Below are 24,216 nucleotides of genomic sequence, written 5' to 3'. Positions count from 1 at the left end.
TCATCAGATACTTCCTTAAATGTCTATATTCAACAAAACTGGAAAATGTGGAGGAAATGAGCAATTTTCTAGACAGATACCAGGTACCAAAGTTAAATCAGAAACAAATAAACCATCTACCCCATAGCTCCTAACGAAATAGAAGCAGTTATTAAAAGTCTCCCATCCAAAAAGACCCAGGACCAGATGGGTTTAGTGCAGAATTCTATCAGACCTTCATAGAAGACGTCATACCAATACTGTTCAAACTATTCCGCAAAACAGACACAGACAGAGCACTACAAAATACCTTCTCTGAATTCACAATTTCTCTTATACCTCAATCACACAAAGACCCAAGAAACAGAACTTCAGACCAATTTCCTTTATGAATACTCATGCAAAAATACTCAATAAAATTCTTGAAAACAAAATCCAAGAACACATCAAAATGGTCATCCATCATGATCAGGTAGGCTTCATCCCAGGGATTCAGGGATGGTTTAATATATGGAAATTCATCAATGTAATCCACTATATAAACAAACGCAAAGATAAGAACCACATGAATATTTCATTAGATGTTGAGAAAGCATTTGACATAATGCAACACCCCTTCATGTTAAAAATCCTGGAAAGAACATGAATTCAAGGTTCATATCCAGAAATAGTAAAAGCAATACACAATAAACCAGTAGCTAACATCAAACTAAATGGAGAGAAACCTGAAGTAATACCACTAAAATCAGGGACTAGACAAGGCTGCCCACTCTCTCCTTACTTATTCATTATAGTACTTGAAATCCTTTACAAAGCAATCAGACAACGAAAGGTCAAAGTGACACAGATTGGAAGGGAAGAAGTCAAAATATCAATATTTGAAGATAAAAGGTAATATACTTAAATGACCCCAAAAGTTCCACCAGAGAATTACTTAACCCGATCAACAAGTTCAGCAAACTGTCAGCTTATAAAATTAACTCCAACAAATCAGTAGCTTCCCACTACTCAAAGGATAAACAGGCTGAGAAAGAAATTAGGGAAATGATACCTTTCACAATAGTCCCAAATAATATAAAATATCATGGTGTGATTTTAACCAAGCAAGTGAAAGAGCTGTATGACAAGAACTTCAAGTCTCTGAAGAAAGAAAATGAAGAAGATCTCAGAAGATGGAAAGATCTCACATGCTCATGGATTGGCAGGATGAATATGGTAAAAACTGGCCATTTTGCCAAAAGCAATCTATGGATTCAATGCCATCCCCATCAAAATTCCTACTCAATTCTTTATAGAGATAGAGTAATTTGCAAATTCATTTGGAATAACCTAAAACACACGACAGCAAAAAGTATACTCAAGAATAAAAGAACTTTTGGGGGAATCACCATCCCTGACCTCAAGCAGTATTACAGAGCAATAGTCAGAAAAACTGTATGGTATTGGTACAGAGAAAGGCAGATAGATCAGTGGAACAGAATTGAAGACCCAGAATTGAACTCACATACCTATGGTCACTTGATCTTTGACAAAGGATCTAAAACCATCCTATGAAAGAAAGATAGCATTTTCTTTTCTCTCCCCCCCCCCTTTTTGTCACTGAGAATATTTATTCAAAAATGGGGATTGAAAGAACTGCACAGAGTGTCTGCTGCTGAGAACTGGGTCCCTGCCCCCAGGCCGCACCCTCTGCTATAGGCAGAGCCCTCTCTTAGGGTTGCCTCCACCCCCAAACCCCCAACCAGCCCAGCCTGTCTATTCCAGTCAAAAGGGTATCAGTGCAAGCAGCAGTATCTTCAGGGGATGAAGAGAAGCTTGGCCCCAGCCACCCTTCACTCTCCTTCAATTCCCACTGGGGCAGCAGGAAGAAGCCCTAAGGGATGGACAGGATGGTGTAGCCCCTCCCACGCACTGCACTGGGGAGGCCCCAGCCACTCCCTGCATCCAAGCATAGGTCTGAAGGGGTGGAGCCCCTTCTCTGGGGCTGCCAAAATCCTAGAACCCTGGGCCAGAAACTGTCCCCTCTCTGAGGAGGATCTCCAAAGACCCGGCAGGATAGGGGGTGCATCCATGCGTCTGGCATTACTGGCGCTTGAGACCCTGTGGTGGAGTCTCCTTGGGCAGATAGGATGTAGAGGCAGCCCCTGCTGGCGGTCCTGCCTGGCCTCACCTGTGCCTCAGTAGGGGGAGAATTTCTGCCTTTCAGCTTTCTTGTTCCTATTGGCCGCTGCCATTTTGGCAGTGTAGGCCGCCAAGCCTGGCGGTGGTCCAAGCAGTGATGACGTACTGAGCCAGGGCATTGGAGACCCGTGAGCCAGTGATGGTCACATGACGCTCCTCAGCACCCTCTGCTTTGTTCCCGATCTTTATGTGTGCTCCTGACATCTGCCGGATCTCGCTGATCTTGCTGCCCTGGCGCCAGATCACACAGCCAATCAGATCATTGGGAACCAGAAACTACTGCAAGCTGGTCTGTGTTCTGGGATCCAGTCCTGGCACCACACTGGGTGATGCAAAGGCCTGCATGGCCTGAGATCTGCTGGATCTTGGTGACCTCTGCAGGGGTCACTGCTCCATGCTGACCCTGGATAGAGAAACCCTGGTTAGTGGAGAGAACAGTACCTAGGGGAATCCAGGAAAACAGCACAGATCTGAAACACAAACAAGATGATGGCTTCAGGCACCCCAGACACAGTGACAGCACACTCTGTGGAATTTGGAAGCAGGTCCCCTGCCACCTGCACCTGGGCTCCTATTGTCTCTCGGATCTCCTTGATTTTGGTACCTGCATTCCCAATCAGTGATTCACACTGGCTGGCATCGATGACAAGGTGCAAGGTCACTGGAGGTCTGGAGACACTGCCACCATTTGCAGGAGCAGCACAAAGATCCTCATCCAGCTTGAAGGTCATCATGGAAACTGCATGGAAGACAGCAGCTGTGGAGCCAGTGATGGTAGTAATTCGCTCAGGGGAGGAGACCTTGGAGATGGTGATCCTGGCACTGCTATGTTCCGGGATTCACTTTACATTCTCTCCCTTCTTCCCAATGATGCTGCCCACCTCCTTCCCATGCATCAGCATCCGATGGGTGAGGGTGATACTAAGTTCTGGTTCCTCCTCCAGCCCCCACATCTGAACTGCTCATCCTGTCAGGCAGGGCTGGGCCACAGTGGCCTGGGAGTGTGTCCATGCTGTGGTTCAGCTGGCTCTTGCTGGGGCTGTTCTGCAGTGGCTGCAGAGGCAAGGTGGCTGGGCCACTCAATCCTACATTGTCTCTGGGAAAGGTGGCCACTCACAACTGCAAGTGACATCAGCAGGGGCCCAGGAACTTCCCTGTGTGTCTCTCACTAGGCTTGTCCTTTCCCCCCAGCTCTTCTGCTGAGCTCTCTGAGCTCTCTGCAGATTTCATCTCAGTCCTGACTGCCTTTTCAACAATAGGATACAGAGCTAAACAAAACATTCTCAGCTGAGGAATATTGAATGGCCTGATAGCATTTTCAACAAATGGTGCTGGTTCAGCTGGAGGTCAGCATGTAAAAGAATGCAAATCGAACCATTATTATCATGCTGTACAAAGCTTAAGTCCCAGTGGATCAAGGACCTACATCAAACCAGAAACACTCAAACTAATAGAAAAAAGTGGGAAAGAGTCTCGAACACATGGGCACTGGGGAAAATTTCCTGCACAAAACACCAATGGCTTATGCTCTAAGATCAAGAATTGACAAATGTGACCTCATAAAACTGCAAAGCTTCTGTAAGGCAAAGGACACTGTCAATAGGACAAAAATGGCAACCAATAGAATGGGAAAAAATCTTTACCAATCCTACATCTAATAGAGGACTAATATCCAAAATATACACAGAACTCAAGAAGTTAGACTCCAGAGAGCCAAATAACCCTGTTAAAAATAGGATACAGAGCTAAACAAAACATTCTCAGCTGAGGAATATTGAATGGCCGAAAGGCACCTAAAGAAAATGTTCAACATTCTTAGTCACCAGGGAAATACAAATCAAAACAACCCTGAGATTCCACCTCACACCAGTCAGAATGGCTAAGATCAAAAACTCAGGTGACGACAGATGCTGTCGAGGATGAGGAGGAAGAATACTCCTCCATTGTTGCTGGGATTGCAGACTGGTACAACCATTCTGGAAATCAGTCTGGACGTTCCTCAGAAAATTGGACATTCCACTATCTGAGCACACAGCTATACCTGTCCTGAGCATAGACCCAAAAGATGCTCCAACATACAACAAAGACACATGCTCCACTATGTTCATAGCAGCCTTATTCATAATAGCCAGAAGCTGGAAAGAACCCAGATGCCCTTCAACAGAGGAATGCATTCAAAAAATGTGGTACATCTACATAATGGAGATGATTCATGAAATTCACAGGCAAATGGAATAAACTAGAAAATATCCTGAGTGAGATAACCAAATCACAGAAAAATCCACTTGGTATGCATGCATTGATAAGTGGATATTAGCTCAAAAGCTGGAATTACCCAAGATGCAATCTGTAGACCTCAGCAAGCTCAAGAAGAATGATAAACAAAATGAGGATGCTCCCACACCTTCTTAAAGAGGGAACAAAAATATCCATAGGATGGGATATGGAGTAAAAGTTTAGAGCAAAGACTGAAGGAACAGCCTTTCAGTACCTGCCCTACATGTGCCCCCCCCATATATATATATATATATACATATATATATATATACACATACATATGTATGTATATATGTACATATGTATATATGTAACTATGTATGTATATATGTATGTGTGCATGTATATATATATATATGTATATATATATATGTATATATATATGTATATATGTATGTACGTATGTATATCCACCAAAACTGGGCACGTTTGATGAAGCTAAACTGCATTGTAAAAGGGACTGGATTTAGATCTCTCCTGAGAGACATATCCAGAGCAGCTTGTCTCTTGGATTCTCAATCAGTTCTTTCTTGTCACAGAAGTTTTGAACTTACACTAATTCCTGGGACCTATTCATATGTTCAAATTTCTCTAACTTTTGAGATTTCTAATATTTCTAGCAAACTGAGTGAAAAAAGCAATGAGCGTTGAACAACTGTCTGGTGTCCAGTGCATATGGAGCTATGGGTGTATAGATATGATAAGTCCTTAGGAGGTCCTCTAGGAAAGCAGAAGTCTGCTCTTAGTTCCTCTGTGTGACCTCACTTAACTTTGCCAGCTTTGAGGGTTTCTACTATGCTGCTCTCAGAACTGGAAACTCCTGGAATAGATGTGTATAGTCCCATTACTTTTGTCATTGTAGGATATTAGTAGGAATAGGTTTGATTGAAATATACTGTCAAGAATATTAACAATTGCTTCTTCTGTACCATCTGGATGAAGTTCCAAGTTCACAGACAGTTGTGCACCAACTTCTCAAAGCCAGCAAAGTGGAGTATGAAGTCCAAGGCATCCATTACCAGCATCCTCAGCAATGCCCCCAGGAAAGGTAAATTGGCTTTGGTGGAAGTACTGAGATAGCTGGCCCTCATACACTCAGAGAAGAATGAGCCAGGAGAATTGAGGAAGGATTGTGGGAGAGAGTAATTAGGTATAAGGGGGCAGTGATCAGCATGTAAAGTCACTAAGAAAAATATATATAAATAAAAATAAAATAAACTTCTTTAACAAAATGGGACATGATGTATTGCTGTACTAACTCTAGTATGTTTATACTAGCAAACTCTTTAACATCTACAGAGACTAGATGTGATGAAGTAGGATGCCCTTGTCATTTATATATACTATGTACATAGCAAAGATAAATGAAATGGAGAACTTGCAGATCAAAGATCCATTCTTCCCCTCACATCTTTGTGGCTCTGATTCCCTTTATAAGGACTCTGGAGGCCTCTGCTCATCCAGGTCTCAAGGCTCATACAAAGCACAGTCCCCTAGCAGCTCTGGCCAAGTGCTCTCCTATTTCTGGCAGATCTCTGCCTCAGGCTACAGAGGCACTGAAGGGCCAACCTTCACCTTCAGGTGACAGCCATTTTTTTCAGCCATTCCAGGCACTCTGCCACCCAACTGAAGACTTCTGCAGAGGCCTGTCATCTCAAAAACAGGAGCTTAAGTAATCCAAAAGATTGGGATACCATCCTACACTCATGATGTGTTGGTTACCTGAGACCATGCAAGTTAACTCTCTTCTTTCTGCTTGTTTTCCTTATTTCAAAGTAAATAATGTGATGATCTGTGGTGTGGACGGTAAGAATAAAATCATTGACATGAATAATAGGAATGAGCAGACCATGGGCATAACATTCAAAGAACAGACCAAATAGGTAGAGGGAATTAAAAAAGAAAACAACAGGAATTATGACAACAATTACAAAAAAAATAAAAAACAAACAACAACAACAAACAAAAACGAAAACGAAAAAACAAAAAATAAAAACAAAAAGAACCTTGTGGGTGCTGGATTAAAGGCATGTATCAACTCTGATAAGCACTGTAGGTATTTCCAATAAAAAGCAAACAATCAAACAGACAAACAGCTCTATTACAGTTCCAGCAGTTGCAGGAGAGAAAGCTTGGAGATGTCCTGTGTTGCTGCCCCCATGCTGTGATTCTGCAGGAACAACTTCCTTGGGAATAGGAGCCAGTATGCAGTGGGATCCCTTGGTGGGTCTGTCATCTCAAAAGTAGAAACTTCCTTAATCTAAAACCATGGAATCCAGTTTACTTCAGGCCAGGAATGAAGTCAACCATCATTAGTGAAAGAGCAAGGGAAAAATTGCACAGGAAATATATGTGCCTAAATCAGAAAAGATCCTCAACTTCTTCAAGGCCTCCACAATCTCCATCCCTCTCTTCTGAGCTTTGCATAATGATGTTGTATAACTCCAGATGGTAGTTAAAGGCAGAGTTCTTCCCAGAAAAGTCATACATGATTTTCACTCTGACATCTGTGAGGTTAGGTGGCATTGTAGCACAGATTGACTACACCCAGGATAAGAACACAGAAGCCACAGATGACAATGCCAAATGGACTCCCTCCTGAACTTATGGACACATTAAAATTGAGGTTTAGCCTAAACTTAGGCCATTCCACTCCCTGCCCATCTTCCTGATTTTTATGTTTGCTATGAGTAAAAAGATCACAGTGCAGCCCCCAATATCCTCATGATTGGAGTTGGAAATTCAGGAAGAATGATATTGGAGAAGGGATGGCTATGTGGTTACGATGTGCTAACACAAGGTCCAGGTTGCTGTTGGCTCACTGATGTCCAATTTAATTGTCTTGTTACATTTGAGAAAGGGAGAATTTTCAACTTATTATAAAAGGTACAGAAATTTATTATTTTATATATGCCCTATGTTCCCAAGAAAAAGTTTTTATTGCAAAAATTAGGACTATACAACAGTGATTTTGTGAAATACTTGTATGTGTAAATGGAAACAATGTCAGCTGTCAAGGACTGCACAGTAAGCAAATATTTCCAGGTTTTATACAATGAAAGGTATAGAAGAAAGATATTGGCATCCAAAAAAAGGGAAAACCTTATGAATCGAAATGTATGTCACAGGCATTTTCTCGGGTGGTAGATTTATTTTTAAGAAAAAAACTCCCTCATCCATGGTCCCTAGAGATTTGGGTGCTAAGAAAAATCTGTTATCCAATTCAGGGTTGTAAGCAACTCTCCCCAACAAAAGCATTGATGACTTATAGTGAAGCAGAGAGAAATGTCTAGCTTTGGAATAGCGGTTTCCAAACGGTATTCCTGGTGACACATGAGAGACTGGAGGATAGGGCCCCCACAGAAATTGATCCATTTGGGGTTAGTTAGTTAGCAGGTAGGCCATAGAACTTCCCAGTGACATCATCAGTAAGTCCTTCATTGGACAATCTATTGTATCTAGAAGATCTCTAGAATCTTCTGTGATGTCACCAGTGTTGTGGTGACACCAGCTGCCTTTGGGATATTCCTTCAGTTCTCTTTGGGTTCACAAACAGGCATGTTTTGCCAGCTGCTCAGGCTATTTCAGAAGGAAAGTGGAGATCAAGGAGAGACCACACCAAGGCAGAAGGAAGATGACCTCCTCTCTAGTAAAACAGGAAGGATGAAATCATTCTGGGGAAGGCTTGGTGAGTCCTGGGCAGAGTTGGGGAACTTCCTCGAGGAGGTAGGTTTGAGATGTGCCTTCTAAGACTAGGCCTTACAAGCAGGAGCATTGGGATTTCTCAAAGGCAAACCAAGAGTCAGGAGTTCCTGATCATTAATTTGAGAGAAAGCCAGAAATTGGTAAGCCTTCAGTTTCTTTTCTGGAAGCTTTTTAATTGTGAGTGTCAATGAATGGCAGGAGGAAGCACTGTGAGATTAACAATGTGACCATTCATGGTTGGGAGTTGAAGCACTTCATCCTCTAGATTACTGTAGGTTACATAAGTCTCTGATGACAAGAACAAGGAAGGATGCACCCCTAGAAATGAATTGAGTTCTCAGACACTTTGGGCTGGGACACACATGATTAGAGCTTGATGGTGCTAATCATTATGAACTCCAGGATTTATCTGCACTGCATCTGATATGAGATAACAATGTCCCAGATGTTTGTCTGTGTCAGGATTTACTGTTCAGGGTGAGGAGTCCTGTAATAGTCAGTGTGGCACGTGTGTGGCATTAGAGGTTGGGAAGAGGGACATAGCTTAAGAATCCAGCTTCAAGAAAGCTTTTCTGCTCTTTCAGGGATTCACCCAGTCTCTACCATTTCCTCTTCCTCAACCTCCTTTTGGGATTCAGAATGATCTTTTCCTCCCATGGGCCATCAAATATGCAAATTCACTTGGGTTCATCTATCTACAGGATGTCATCAGTAAGCAAGAGAAGTGTCTAAAGGAACTGGAGGAACTCAAATTTGAAATCCAGAAGTGTAAATTTGAGAGGGATGAACTTTATCAAATCCTGGACTTTAATATCTATGATGATTGGGACTACAGGTAGTTATTATGCCCAGTAACCTGTTCAGTGTTGTTCTCTCTCTCTGCTAACCCAAGATTTCCTCATATCACGAGAGAGTTTCACCTCTCATTCTGCATTTTGAGGAGCCTTGGCAGCCATTGGCTTGTGAGATAATGTAGGTGCTCTGTGTATAGGGTCAACCTCCTTTGTACTTGACCCTGATCTCCTTGGATTAGCATTGGTTCTGTCAATAGTTGGAAGGATCTGGTCACACTTGCTGCATCTAAGTGAGGGAATGAAATGCCTGCATGTCATCACTCTTTTACTCTGATTTTGTTCATTATACACAGATTCTATGGCACCTCCATTGATGTAATTGACATCCTAATTGTGTTTGTATATGGGTAGGTATGTATGTATATGAAAGTATTTGTGGGTTTTATGCTCACAGTCAGGGAGTCTGGGGAGTTTGATGGGATCTAAGGATTTGTTTGATGGACAGTTTGCAGGTCATGATGGTGTGGAAGACCACATGGATCAACAGAGCACTTCATACTTTCTATTTACTTTGGTGGTAATTAGGACTCTCCTGACCGAAGGAGGGGTTACAAATCCTCCCCCCTGTCAAAGTAATTATGCCCTCTGGGAATTCATGTAACAATAGGAAACAAGGTTTGAGAATCCCTGCTTTCAAAACGAAAGAAATGTCATCACAACTATCTGTTGGACCCAAGGCTGTGGCACAGACTAGAGGAAACTTCTTATAGAACTAGTCAATGCCTTCATGCTTACCTGGCCAACTCTTGAAAGTCAGCTACTTTCAATTGGTAACCTGGCTCTGTTGTCCTGTGCCCAGGATAATAAGTTTAATCAGCACAAATAGGACCCAGTTCAAAGGAGCAAGTATGTGGTATAAACTGGGTTTAAGTAATCCAGTCAATAGTCTGATTTCACATAATCTTTTTTTTTGCCTGATTTGAACTTTACTTATTTTTTTATTTTATTTATTTTATTTTATTTTAGCTATCAAGGGCCCGTTTATTGTGACCTAGAAATGGTGAATGTGGTAACAAATTCTGGACATTTGTTATTCCCAAACAGGCATTTCACAGTCTCCACCCACTCTAGTACAGAGTGTCTTTGCAGAACCATATCTCCACAGCCTTTCAAAGAGTCCTTATTTCAAAATAAATGTTTGCTGATTTCCATAGAAATATTTCCTTGAAAGAATTGTTGTTGGAATCTCACTGTTGTGTTTTTGCTCTGGTCTTTGTGTTTGCCACATTCTTCCCTCCCCCTCATTTCTTAAATTTGATTTTTTTTGTTTTGTTTTGTTTTGTTTTTTACATTTCACCTAATTCTGAAATCATGAGTTCACATGGTTATTTGTTCCTTGGGCCATGCCCTAACACAGGCTGGATGTTGAATTGGCAATATGTCAATCTGAACATGAGATGAGAATGATGGCTAAGCAAATGGTGACCGACTCAGTAAGTGATGCCATGGAGAGGTACAAGGAGCTCATAGAAGTGAACAGTTCCTACCGCTGAGACACTGACAGAGATGAGAACTCAGCACTAGGTAGGGAATGTTTCTCTCCTATATGACTTTGAACTAAAGTCACAGCTCTGAAGTTTCTGACTCTTAACAGGAAGCCTGCCTCCTGGGAAGGGTCTTGGATACATAACTCTTGGATTCAGTTGTCCTACATGTGAAGAGTGAAGACACTCCAATTGTTATCTTCCCTATTAAGGATCCTCTAGAGAGAAAAGGTTTGAACCATGATGGGAATATCAATCAACCCTGAACCTCTAGGACTCTGACAGGAGATTTAAAGATCTGTGATCCATGAGAAACACATGGAAAGATTGTATAGCTATTGGGTCTCCAACCACCCCTCAGAGGGGATTTTCCCACTACCTGCAGATGGTTCTAGCATACCATGAACATATAACCACCCATATGGACCATTTCTTCTTCTTTGATTTATATAAACTGCCGTAGTGTCAGGATTTTCCGAAGTACTTTGATTCATGTGGAATGTGGATTCTGGACTTGACGTCCTGTAATTGGTGCTAACTTTTATACTGTGGCTCTATTCTGGGGATGTCTGGGGATGAGGACCCTTGAAGGGATGATTGTACTTGTAAGAGTGACAGGCAAATAGAAGCTGGCCGGGATTTACCATTTTTTGTTTGTGGTTCAGCATTTGGCACTCCCAGCTTCTCCATGAACAAACTCAATTGAAGAACAATATAAAGATTTTGCTGAATGAGAACAGAGAACTGCTGGTGGAGCAGACTAAACTGCCAGTATCCTATGTGGAGGCAAAGAGGTTCTGTGAAGAAGCCAGAATGGACATCTATGTCCCCAGTGCCAAGCAACAGCAGGTAGGATTAGTCCACAGCGTCAGGTTGTCCTCATGTCTTACCATAAACATAGACAAACCAATGTAACTGTCTATTGATTGATCCATGTCCTGATCTAGGTCTCATCCTAGTGTTCAGTTAAGGGGTCATTTACAAGGCTTTCTGTGGAGATAGCCCTTTTTCAAGAAACTGCATGTTTGGGAAGCAAATGCTCCTGCTCTTTGAGAATCTACAGTTTATTACGGGAGATAGGTTGATCACATATCACAGCACTACATGCCATTATGTGTGGAGGGTGCTATGTGGGAGCCCCTCTTCAGACTAGCACAGGGCTTTGAGGGATGAAGCAAAAGCCTGGAGCTCATTTTCTTAACAGGGATAGTGCGAGATTCCAGGAAGTTAGTAGTTTGCAAGGAGGAAAATCTGGTGTAAATGCCAAAGAAATGGTTTTTATTGTGATTTTTGGTGGCTTTTGTTCTCCCTCCCTTTTTTCCCTGTATATGAAGATGGTGTCTTCATGCTTCATAGATCTTGGGTAACTGACAGAGCCTGAGTAGCAGCATGTCAGTCCTGTCTCATTTGAGTGCTCCTGGAGAGTTCATATCTGGGCCTTACAATCTGAAGCTGGTTAGAAGAACAAGGATGTGGAAAAGGTTTCTCAAAGGCTGAGGGTTGGCATGAGAGACTTGAGATTTCAAGAACAAAGTTATTCATATATACCCCCAATTCTCACTAAGAAAGTTGCATTGCTGTGTGGACCTGCATCTTAGCAGGTATGCGGGGAGGCCAGTAAATGACATCTGATTTTGTCCAGACATTCTCTAATTTAGTCCTTTGAGCCTAGGTCTCTCCACAAACATGAAGCTTCCTGTTTTGTGCTGAACAGCAGTCTTTGCATCACTTGTCCAGTTCCAGGTGGAGCCCCCTCTCTTATTTGTCTCAGCACATTCTTAAACCATTCAGCTATTTTAAAAATAAGGATTAGATTTCTTCATTTTACCTGAATAGATGTAACCTCCTGGAAGATTCTGGTTTGTCTAATTGGCTTCGCCATGATCATGCATGGAATCCTGTAGTGCATCCCTCTGCTGACATTGCTTTGCTGACTATATCATGGGCATGACATTCTTTCAGGATAGATTCCCTCTGAGTGTTGTACAGAGTGCTGCATTTCAGAAAAGTCAGCGTATGTTATTTCTTTAGCCTTTTTCTGACTGCCATTGAGGTTATTTTAATATCACATGAACTCTATTGTGATGAAAAGTCCCTGGTAACGGACCATGAGTCACTGTCTTCTTCTGATGCTTCCAAAGTCTTCTAAGATGGAAACAGGGTAGTTTTAGTGAGGGGCCTATGATGAGTCAGCATAGAGCTTGATGGAGTCTTTTCCTAGAAATCTCTCTTGGGAATTTGGTGTTTGTTGTTTAGGCTACCTGTGCAGAACATGTAACTTACTTGTAGGAGCAGCAAGTACCTGCATAGAAAGGTTTCCTGAAGTGGAAATGAGTACAGGCCAGGGCAGCACAGCCTGCTTGAGTCTCAGAGACTTGTACACAGCATAGCTCCCACTAATCCTCACTCAACAGGAAATGTGCTACATAAAAGCAAAGTTTTCATTTGTGTGTGCGTGTGTGTGTGTGTGTGTTTGTGCAGTAGTGAACTTGTGTTTCCCTTTACTTCCAAGTTTCATGAGAAAAGTACTCTAAGTGTTCACTTTACACCCATGAAACAGTAAATATAGCCGCCCAATCATTTGGCATCTCCATCTAGCTTTGTACAGCAAAAGGGTGCTTAAGTTAGTAATTTATTCAGTTTTCAAAAAAAATTGTAACATATTTATCTTGTGCTGTCTGGGGGCAAGTGTTAAATATGTTCAAGTGAGTCCTGTTTCATAGTGGTAACAAATGGTACAGGCCTGGAACTTTCAGGTCCCTTTTCATTATGGTATAGAAGCAGGACAATAAAGTCCTTTAGAAATGCAACCCCACATAATGAGGACACAAAAAACACCTGTAAAGTTAGATTTTCAAGTGATGAGGGGCAAAACTACTGATCTGCATTGAAATCCTTTGGAGCACATCAAAGGAATGCAGTACAGGGAGGTAAGGGCAAGGCTTCTCTATAAAATCCATGAGTTTATGTTCCTTCTCTGTTCTTCGTTAATTGTGAAAGCCCACTGGAAGGTTATGTCACTCACTGTGTCTTCTCCAAGGTTGTATTCCATATTGCCTGCTACCATTTCTTTCCAGCTAACTTGGCACAGTACAACTTCCCTTGGGAGTTTGGCATGGATTTTATTCACTGAGAATTTGAGTTGCTTGGAGTTGTTTCGTCATCCAGCAAAAGTCCCATAGTTATGCTGTGGTGCAAGAACAGGACAGTTTCAGGAGCCCCTTTAGATGCACAAATAATCTAAAGCACTCCACTATCTTATCTGCATAGCATTCTGCAAGTGCTGTTAATCAAAATCATTTTCTCTGAGTAAAGTTCAGCCTCAATGGGGTTAGGCGAGATGAGGACCTTCAGATGGGTCTGGGAGTGTAAGAACATGTAGGCCAATGAAAAGCCATGTTCATAAAGTGGAACAGAAGTTTTAATTAACCCAGTGATTCCACAACAAGGAGTAGGTGTTGCCATTGCAACTAGGGCACATCAGTGTTGTAGTGGTCCCAGAGTAGCCTTGTAGGAGAATCTATCCAGATGTTCATCAGCCAAAGAGTGAAAATGTACCATAGGGTGGAGCCCTTTCATGGATTATGATTCAGTGTGAGATAATCCATGCAAGCTTTTACTTACTTACTCAAAATATCTGTGGCACAATCACATTACGAGGAGAAAATTTGTTCATTTGGAATCTGGTTATGGAGATTTCCTATGATTCTAGCTTTGGGCATGAAGTCACTCAGGCTATGATAAAGAGAGCTCCTATTAGAAGAAGCTGTACACTTTGGGGAAAGTCTGAAACAATGAACAGAAACAAGAGTCTAGTCCACCACCAACATATGATCCGTTGCTGGGAAAGAAGCCTGCTCTACACAGCCTTGGGAACTTGCTAAGCCAGATTGATAATAGGGAAAGAACCCTGATTCTATGTCGGTTTATGGGAGGACAGCACATCACTGACTGAGCTGTCTATAGGCTATGGCCACTATGTACCTATCCCACTCAACATTTCTTTTTATGCCTCCAGCATGTCCTGAGGAATCTTTACATTAAGCATTAATGTTCAGGTAGGAACACAGGCTGGAAGAAGCCATTTGAATATCCTTTCCCTATATAAATATCCTTTTTGGGTGAATGACCACCCACATGGATTTCAGCCTCAGGCAGCTAAAGAGCTAGTCAGAGTATTATTCTGGTACACTTCATGTGAATTTTGCCCATGAAACAATAAATATGATCCTCTGGGTTTCTTGGTATTTTCTACTCCTTTCTTCCTGTGATCTCTCCGGAAAGATCTGAGGATATTTTCTCTTCTGTCCTCTCACAAATTGCCTTACAATAACCATATTATTATAGGGGTACTGTTCTGTTTCTACATCACAATCACCTTTAATGTTCCCTGTGTATGCTGGGAAGATTTGCATGGAGCACATTCTCAGTGATTACAGGATCTATGCAGTGGCCATGGATTTGATGTGAGATGGTTTCTCTGTGTATTTGCAGATACAGTGGTTACCAGTATAGGCAGGTTCCTTCTGTGCTAACATAATCAGAACTTTCACCTCAATTCTGGGCAGGTTCTCCAGAAGGCATCCACATGGTATTCTAGGTTGCTCATACCACTTGAACTCAGATTAGACATAGCTACAATGTTATTATTCAATATAATATACCTGGACCAGTGGAAAAATATGCTCATTTTTCTCTTAATTCAAGTACAGTGTTCAAATTCTAGCAGTTTTAAAAGCTGAGATATAAATCCATGCCCAGGTACTATATATATGACACTTGGGGATGCAGAGACTGACCTCAGCTGCCAGGTCATGCTGGATTGTCCAACTGAATAGAGTTGATATAAGAGGGACAGTAGATTCGACAACCACTCACTAAACCTTTTTTCCCTTGCTCTGCTAGGTCTGAAATTCTCCAGCAGAAACTCAAACATGACACAGACCAGGACAAGATCTCCATTGGAGAGAAGAGCTACAGGAGGAGTACTAAGTGTGCACAGCAAATACACACTATTGCATTTCATCTGTAATGTCCATAGGACTTGTGGACTGCATTTTCCTCCTTTAGTTTGATTTCTTTGGATTGAATAGGCCGTACTTTCATCTCGGCTCTCTCCAGCAAGTGTACACGTTTGGAGGGACCCAGTGAAGTACTGATGCACATCAATCAAGAGCGGCTGTCATCCAGAAAGACTGTGCACGTGTAAATTTGTACTTGTCCTGATGTGTCATCCAGAAGAGTTTCATGGAGATCAGTTCACAACATTGGAAAGACTTTGAGACAAAGTTTGTCATATATTTTATATTCAGTATTGGATGGCTTTTTCCTGAATAGCCCCACTTCAACAAAAAACACCTACTTCCACTCCCCTTGAAAAGATTATTACCATCAGAAACTGCTTCTGTACTCTGTTTTCAAGGCAAGCCACAGGCTATAAGTCTGTTCTGCAAAACAAGCAGCAAAAACATGCTTAGCCCAATTCCTCTACTTAAATTTTGGTTGAGTTTTGATTATCTTGGTTTTTTTGGTTTTCTGTCTATTCATTTGAAATTTTGTTATTTATATGTTGTTGTTTTGTTCATTTGATTTTCTATTTTGATAAGGATATAGACTGTATATATTGCCTACCTGCATCTGGTTATTATCAAGTAAATTGGATGTATTCTGGAGAATGAAAGAGTGATCTCAAACTCTTCACTCTTAAGAACCTTCTTTATTGATCAGTAGTGTCAACATCTGAAGTCCCACAGCTATCAGGGAGGGGTGGATCTCTGCATTCTCATGGGGACTGGACATCAAATTACTTCCCAGTAAGACTGAAATTCAAAGGCAATTATACAGTCACTGTACACTGTGTTTCCAACTCTGTGAATTTCAAGTTCATCATGCATATATTACCCACTGTTTATGCTTGCTGTCAATTATATAGTTACCTAAAAATTAAACTCTATCGATGAGAGTGTTGAACAAATTAATGGGATAAACATTAATTTTTCTGTAGTATCTCCCAGGAAATATAAACATGGTATAAGGGAAATTAAAGCAATCAGGAAGCCTGCACCCAAATCCTGTGGTGGAGAGTGCTGAACACCCAGAAATACAGATAATCCTGAGACCACAGGACAGAAAGACACTTCTGTCCAGCTCTGGCCACATCCCTGGCCCAAAAGTAATCTGCATGGTGCCTCTGGAAACAGGAATAGAGAAGCAGTTAGCGGCAGGAACCTGCTTGATCCAGCCTGGGCCCAGAAGTGACCCGGGCCGAGCATATTTGAAGAAAACCATTGGCATACAATTCTCTGTTTCCTGATTGTGGCTTTTTTATTTTAAGCTCTAAAAATGATGATGTTGCTCTTGATTTTTAATTGGATATTTTTCATTTCGAATTCAAATGTTATTCTTTCCTTGTTTCCCAGAAATAAGTCCCAATACCATCCCCCTCCCCCTTTTCTATAATGGTATTCCCTTCACCATCCATCCACTGTCCCAGCCTAGGCAGGATCAAGGGCTGCTCATTCCATTTGTATCAAAGAAGACTGTCCTCTGATACATATGCAGATGGAGCCATGAAATAGTCCCTGTATAGTGATTGGGTAGTGGTTTAGTCTCTGGGAACTCTGCTTGGCTGGCATGGTTGTTCTTTTGGGGCTGCAAGTCCCTTATGCTCTTTCAATCTTTCTGTAATCCCTCCAACTGAGGTTCAGTTCTCAGTTCAACGGTTTGCTGCTAACATTCGCCACTGTATTTGACATGATCTGGCTGTGCTTCTCAGGAGACATCTATATCCAGTTCCTGTCAGCCTGCACTTCTTAGCTTCAGTCATCTTACCGAGTTTGGAGGCTGTATATATATCAGCCACATGTAGAGTAGACTCTGAATGGCCATTCCTTCAGGCTCTGTTCTAAACTTTGCCTCCCTATCCCTTCTATGGGTATTCTCCTTTCCCTTTGAAAGAAGGAGTGAAGCATCAGCATTTTGGTCATCCTTCTTAAGTTTCATGTTGTCTGTGCATCTTGGGTAATTTGAGCATTTGGGCTAATATCAACTTATCAATGAGTGCATACCATGTGTGTGTTTCTGTGATTGGTTTAACTCACTCAGGATGGTATTTTCTAGTTCATTCTATTTGCCTATGAATTTCATGAAGTCATTGTTTTTGATAACTCTGTAGTACACCATTGTGTAGATGTACCACATTTTCTATTTCCATTCCTCCGTTGAAGGGCATCTGGGATCTTTTCATTTTCTGACTATTATAAATAAGGCTGCTATGAACATAGTGGAGCATGTGCCTTGTTATATGTTGGAGCATCTTTTGGGTATATGTGCAAGAGAGGTATAGCTGGGTCCTCAGTTAGTGCAATGTCTAATTTTCTGAGGAAACTCCAGACTGATATCCAGAATGGTTGTACCAGTCTGCAATCTCACCAACAATGGAACAGTCTTCCTCTTTCTCACATCTGCGCAAGCATCTTCTGTCGTGTGAGTTTGTGATCTTAGCCATTGACACTGGTGTGAGGTGGAATCTCAGGGTTGTTTTGATTTGCATTTCCCTTATAACTAAAGATGCTGAACATTTCTTTTGGTGTTTCTCAGCCATTCCATATTCCTCAGCTGTGAATTCTTTGTATAGCTCTGAACCGCAATTTTTAATAGGGTTATTAGTCTCCCTACAGTCCAACTTCATGAGTTCTTTGTATATTTTGGATATTAGCCCTCTATCAGTTGTAGGATTGGTAAAGATCTTTTCCCAATCTGTTGGTTGCTGTTTTGTCCTAACCACAGTGTCCTTTGCCTTACAGAAGTTTTTTAGCTTTATGAGGTCCCATTTGTCTACTCTTGATCTTAGAGCATAAGCCATTCATGTTTTGTTCAGGAAATTTTTTTCAGTGTCCATGTGTTCAAGATTCTTCCCCACTTTTGCTTCTTTTAGTTTGAGTGTGGTTTGATGTAGAGGTCCTTGATCCACCTGGACTTAAGCTTTGTACAGGGTAATAAGAAGGGGATGATTTTTACTCTTCCATATGCTGATCTCCAGTTGAACCAGCACCATTTGTTGAAAATGCTATCTTTTTTCCACTGGATGGTTTTGTCCCCTTTGTCAAAAATCAAGTGACCATAGGTGTGTGGGTTCATTTCTGGGTGTGCAATTCTATTCTACTGGTCTATCTTCCTGTCTCTGTACCAATACCATACAGTTTTTATCACTAATGCTCTGTAATACTGCTTGAGTTCAGGGATGGTGATTCCCCTGGAAGTCCTTTTATTGTTGAGGGTAGTTTTAGCTATCCTGGGTTTTTTGTTATTCCAAATGAATTTGCAAATTGTTTCTGTCTAACCCAATGAAGAGTTGGATTGGAAGTTGATGGGGATTGCATTGAATCTGTAGATCACTTTTGGAAAAATGGCCATCTTTACTATCTTCATCCTGCCAACCCATGAGCATGGGAGATCTTTCCATCTTCTGAGATCTTCTTCAATTTCTTTCTTCAGACACTTGAAGTTCTTGTCACACTGATCTTTCACTTGCTTGATAAAAGTCACACTGAGGTATTTTTATATTATTTGGGACTATTATGAAACGTGTCATTTCCGTAATTTCTTTCTCAGCTTGTTCAACTTTTGTGTAGAGGAAGGCTACTGATTTGTTTGATTTAATTTTATACCTAGCAACTTTGCTGAAGTTGTTTATCAGGCTTAGTTGTCCTCTGGTGTAACTTTTGGGGTCTCTTAAGTATACTATCATATCGCCTGCAATAGTGATATTTTGACTTCTTCCTTTCCAATCTGTATCCCTTTCACCTCCTCTTGTTGTCTGATTGTTCTGGCTAATGATGGGGACAACATACAATGACAGCGACTGCCAGCAGTAGGCTGGGATGGAGACATCTCAGAAGCCTGCAGCAGCTTCTTGTAAAGTAGGGTGGCTTCTGGAACCCTGAATATCAGGAGACACATCCCTCCACGGGACCCATCATCTGAAATAAGAGGCTGCCTGCAGTAGCTGTGATGGAGACATCTCAGTAGCCCACAGTAGCTCTTTGTAAAAACTAGTTGTTTCCATTTCTCCTAACCTTTGTCCTGGACAACGGCTGTATAGATTTCATTTGTGTGTGACTGCCTTTCAGTTGGCCTTGGTGTGCAATAATTATTCTATTATATCTGACTTTCCTACTTCTTTCTCCTTTAGCTCTGGTGAATTCTGCAAAACTAGATGTTCCTTGATGTTATGATTCTTAAACAATTGGAAATTGATAGATAGGGGCATGGCACAGCACAGCCCTAATGGCCCAGGTGCATAATGGGTATTCTTATCTTGGAAAAAATGTAATAACTGCACAATTGAAGTTGCAAATTAGGGTTTGACTTGCAAAGAAAGTTTGAAGAAATTATTAGAAAAAGAATTAGAGCCAACATTGGGACCCTAAGAAAGGAAAAATTTATTGAAGTTAGGAAATAAGTTTTACATAATATTTGAGACTGGTTACTGGATAAGGAAGTATAGAATATACAAAATAATATACTAGTAAACTAAGTCAAACTACTGGGACTCTTATGAGAGTCATCGTGTGCAAGGAACAGAAAGCTAGCGGAATTACTGAGCTAAGGGTTCACTTGATTCTTTCTGGCCACTGCCTGGCAGTTTTGCCTATGTTATTTATAATTAGAGCTTCACAGGAAAATGCACACACACACACACACACACACACACACACACACACACACACACACACAGTAGGATCTGCTTTCCTGGGTCATTAAGTTTTTACAGGATTAATTACATCATCTCTACTGACAGATAAGGCAGTTCTCTGCTAAATATATGCCAGGGGCAACTCCTTGAATGCTCTTTGATTGGTGGCTTAGTCTGAGCTCTGGGGGTCCATATTGGTTCATACTGTTGTTTTATCTATGGTGTTTCAATCCCTTTTAGCTTCTTCAGTCAATTCCATAACTCTTCCACAGGGGTCCCGGACCTCAGTCCACTGGTTGGCTGTATCTGGATCTGTCTCAGTCAGCTGCCCATTGAATGTTTCAAAGGACAGCCGCATTAGGCTTCTATCTGCAAGCACAATATGGCATCAGTAATATTGTTAGTGTTTGGTGCTTGTATATGGAATGAATCCCAATTTGGGCAGATCAATGGATGGCCTTTCCTTCTGTCTTGTCTCCATTTTTGTTCCTTCATTTCCATTAGGCAGGAACAATTCTGAATCAAGAATTTTGAAGGTGAGTGCCTGGCCCCATGTGTCAACTGTGGGCCATGTCTATATACAGGAGGTGGTCTCGTCAGGCTCCATCTCTCCACTCTTGGATACTTTAGCTAAAGTCATCCCCATTTTTTGGGATCCCCATCTCCATTGGGAGACTCTCAAATTCCAGGTCTCCAGGGTACTCTATAGGGTCCTTCCACCCTCCAGTCCCAGTACCTTCATATTTCCATTCATTTTCTTAGCACTCTGGGGCTCACTCCTGTCTCCTCCCATTTCAAATCCTTCCCCATTTCACCTCTTCTTCCCTCTGTGCCACAGGGTTCTCTGTCCTATTGCCTCCCAAAATTATTTGGTTCTCCCTTCTAAGTGAGATAGAAGGATCTTCACTCTGGCCATCCAACTTTTTATACCTCATATGATCTGTGTGTGTAGGGGGCTATCATAGGTATTCTGTACTTTATGGCTAATATCAACTTATTAGTGAGTACATGCCATTCATGTCCTTTTGTGTCTGGTTACCTCACTGAGGATGTTATTTTTTAATTCTACCCATTTGTTTGAAAATTTTCTGATATACTTATCCATTGTATAAAACTATATTTTATTTTCTCTATCCATTGTACTGTTAAGGGACATATGGGCTGGTTCCAGTTTCTGGCTCTCATGAATAATGACTGCATGAACATAGTAGAGTATAGGTAGTTGTGATATGTCAGAGCATCTTTTGGGTATATGTCCAGAAGTGGTATAGCTACTTCTTCAGGTAACACTATTTCCAATTTTCTGAAGAACTGCCAGATTGATTTCCAGAATGGTTGTAAAAGTTTGCCTTCCTACCAACAATGGCATTCTCTCTATATCCTTACTAGTATGTCCTGTATTTGAGTTTTATATCTCAGCCAGGCTATCCTTTGAAATGCTCTACAAGCACTAACTGAGATAGATACATATACTGATAGCCAAACATTGGGGTCTGCTCAAGAACCTCTGTGAAAGAGGTAGGAAAGGGATTGAAGTAACTGAAGGGGATGGCAACCCCATAGGCAGAAAACAATGGCAACTAGCCTGGAATGCTGGGAGCTCTGAAAGACTGAACCCTAAACCAAAAATCATATGGGGACTGTACTGTAAGGGCCATGGCTTATATATAGCAGAGATCTGCATTGTCTGGCCTCAAAAGGAAAGGATGCACATAACCCTGCAGACACTTGAAACTCCAGTGTGGAGGGAAATCCAGGAGTAGGGCACCTTTCAGAGTTGAAGGCGGTGGAGAAGAGGTGAAGATAGGTGAAGCAATGAACTCTGCAAGGAGGGACCAGCAGTGGTCAATATTTGGGATGTAAATAAATAAAACAATTAATTATTTTTTTCAAAATGTATGAGAAAAAAACATCAAAACCACTGCCTTATGGTGGAGGTCTGATAGTTCCCAAGAATACATTGCTTGAAAACCTACCCCACCAAGATTGTCAAAGTCTGGACTGCTGGAACACAGGAGGCAAACTGACTTTCATTCTCTGGCCCACACCCATTCCTTTCAAACAGCATCATCCTTCCAACACCAAGGAAAAGTAGATGCCTAAAGGACAGTGTAAGAACAAATCAACAAGAGTCAGAGCAATGTGACACCCCAACGAACCATGTATCCTTGCAAGCACTTGGTATCCTAAGGAAACCAAAGTACAAGAAGATGATGAATAAATTCCCAAGAAAATATATTTAAACAGTTAAAAGCATTAAACTGTTAATTATAAAATCAAAAAAAGGAAAAATAAAAATTTTAAATAAGAAAAGAATATGAATAAAAAAGGAAAACAGAAATGTAAGCAACAAAGAATACTAAAGCAAGGAATCTTGGAACGGGAATACATAGGAAAGTTAACAAGAACTACAGAAATAAGCATCACCAACAGAAGCCAAGAGATAGAAGATAGAATCTTACATATTGAAGACATTGATACATTGATACATCAGTCAAAAGATGAAAAATTTAAAAATTTCATGAAACAAAACTTTCAGGAAATATTGGACACTATGAAATGACCAAACCTAAGAATAATTGGAAAAGATGAAGGAGAAGATTCCCAGATCAAGGCCAAGAAAACATCTTTAACAAAATCATAGAAAATTCATCTAATCTGAAAAAAGGGTGCTTATAAACATAAAAAAGGGTTACAGAGCACGAACAGATTTGACTAGAAAGAATCTTTCTGCCACATAGTAATCAAAACAATAAATGTACAGAACAAAAGAAGAATATCAAAAGTTAAAAGGTAAAAAGGGCAAGTAACACATAAAGACAAACCTATAAGAATGCCAACCAACCAGAGCGTCCAGGGACTAACTCACTACCCAATGACTATACATGGACTAACCCATGGCTCCAACTGCATATGTAGCAAAGGATGTCCTTGCTGGCCACCAATGGAAGGAGAAGCCCTTGGTCCTGCCAAGGTTGGACCCCCAGTGTACGGAATTGTCGGGGAAATGGCAGTAAGGAGGGGTGGATGGGGAGGGGAACACCCTTATAAAAGGGGTTAGGAGTCAGTAAACTCGGAAAGGGAATAACATTTGAAAAGTAAATAAGAAATATCCAATTTAAAAAAATGGAAAAATGTATGAATAAATAAAAAAGAAAAGAATGTAAACTTTAGCTTAAATGTAAATCAAGTAGTTGTTCATAAAAATAAAAAAATAAAAGAATAAAAGAATTATACTCAACTTCTCAGCAGAGATAAACTAAACTCTAGAAGTGCCTCAGAAGATGTCTTGCAGACCATAAGAGATCACTGAATGTCAGTCTAGAATACTATTCCTTCCCAAGTCTTCAATAATCATAGATAGAGAAACAAAGTGATTCCATGATAAAACCAATTTTAAACAATATCTTGCAAGTAACCCAGCCATACAGATGATACTTGAAGGAAAACCTCAACCCAATGAGGCTATCTACCCTCAAGAAAACACAGAAAATATAATAGAATTAAAACCACAGGCTAACAAAATGGATGCATTAACAAAATCCATTATTCTGCTGTCTACAAAAAAACAACAAAGCAAACAAACCAACCAACCAATTCAGCAATGAAGATACATATTCCCTCATAGAAAAGGGCTGGGAAAAGCTTTTCTAAGCAATAGTACCCAACAAAGAAGTGGGAGTAGCCATTCAAATATATAGTAAAACAAACTTTCAACCAAAGAAACTGAAAGGAATTGGAAAGAATATTTAATAATCATTATAGGAAAATCTACCTAGAGGATGTCTGAATTCAGAAAGCTCAAGAGAAAAAGAAACAAACACATGCAAGATGTGTAGACAACATTAAATAACCAAACTCAGGGCTGAAATCAATCAATCAATTAGAAACAAAGAGAACAATAGAAACAATCAAGAAAACCAAGAGCTGGTTGATTGAGAATGTCAACAAGGTTTACAAACAGTTTGCCAACCTAACTAAAAGGCAGAGAGCCAGTACCCAAATTAATAAAAATCAAACAAAACAACGAACACTGAGA

At 40.9% G+C, this 24,216-nt stretch overlaps 1 pseudogene; it reads right to left on the bottom strand.

Annotated features, from left to right (window-relative positions):
* Positions 1-2,156: 2,156 nt before the first annotated feature.
* Positions 2,157-3,126, bottom strand: Pcbp4-ps3 (poly(rC) binding protein 4, pseudogene 3; annotated as a pseudogene).
* Positions 3,127-24,216: the final 21,090 nt, after the last annotated feature.

Source organism: Rattus norvegicus, chromosome 16 (genome assembly GCF_036323735.1).
Source record: "Rattus norvegicus strain BN/NHsdMcwi chromosome 16, GRCr8, whole genome shotgun sequence".
Classification (NCBI taxonomy): domain Eukaryota; kingdom Metazoa; phylum Chordata; class Mammalia; order Rodentia; family Muridae; genus Rattus; species Rattus norvegicus.
Note: the sequence above shows the minus strand (reverse complement) of the source record. Positions and strands in the feature narration are given on the sequence as shown.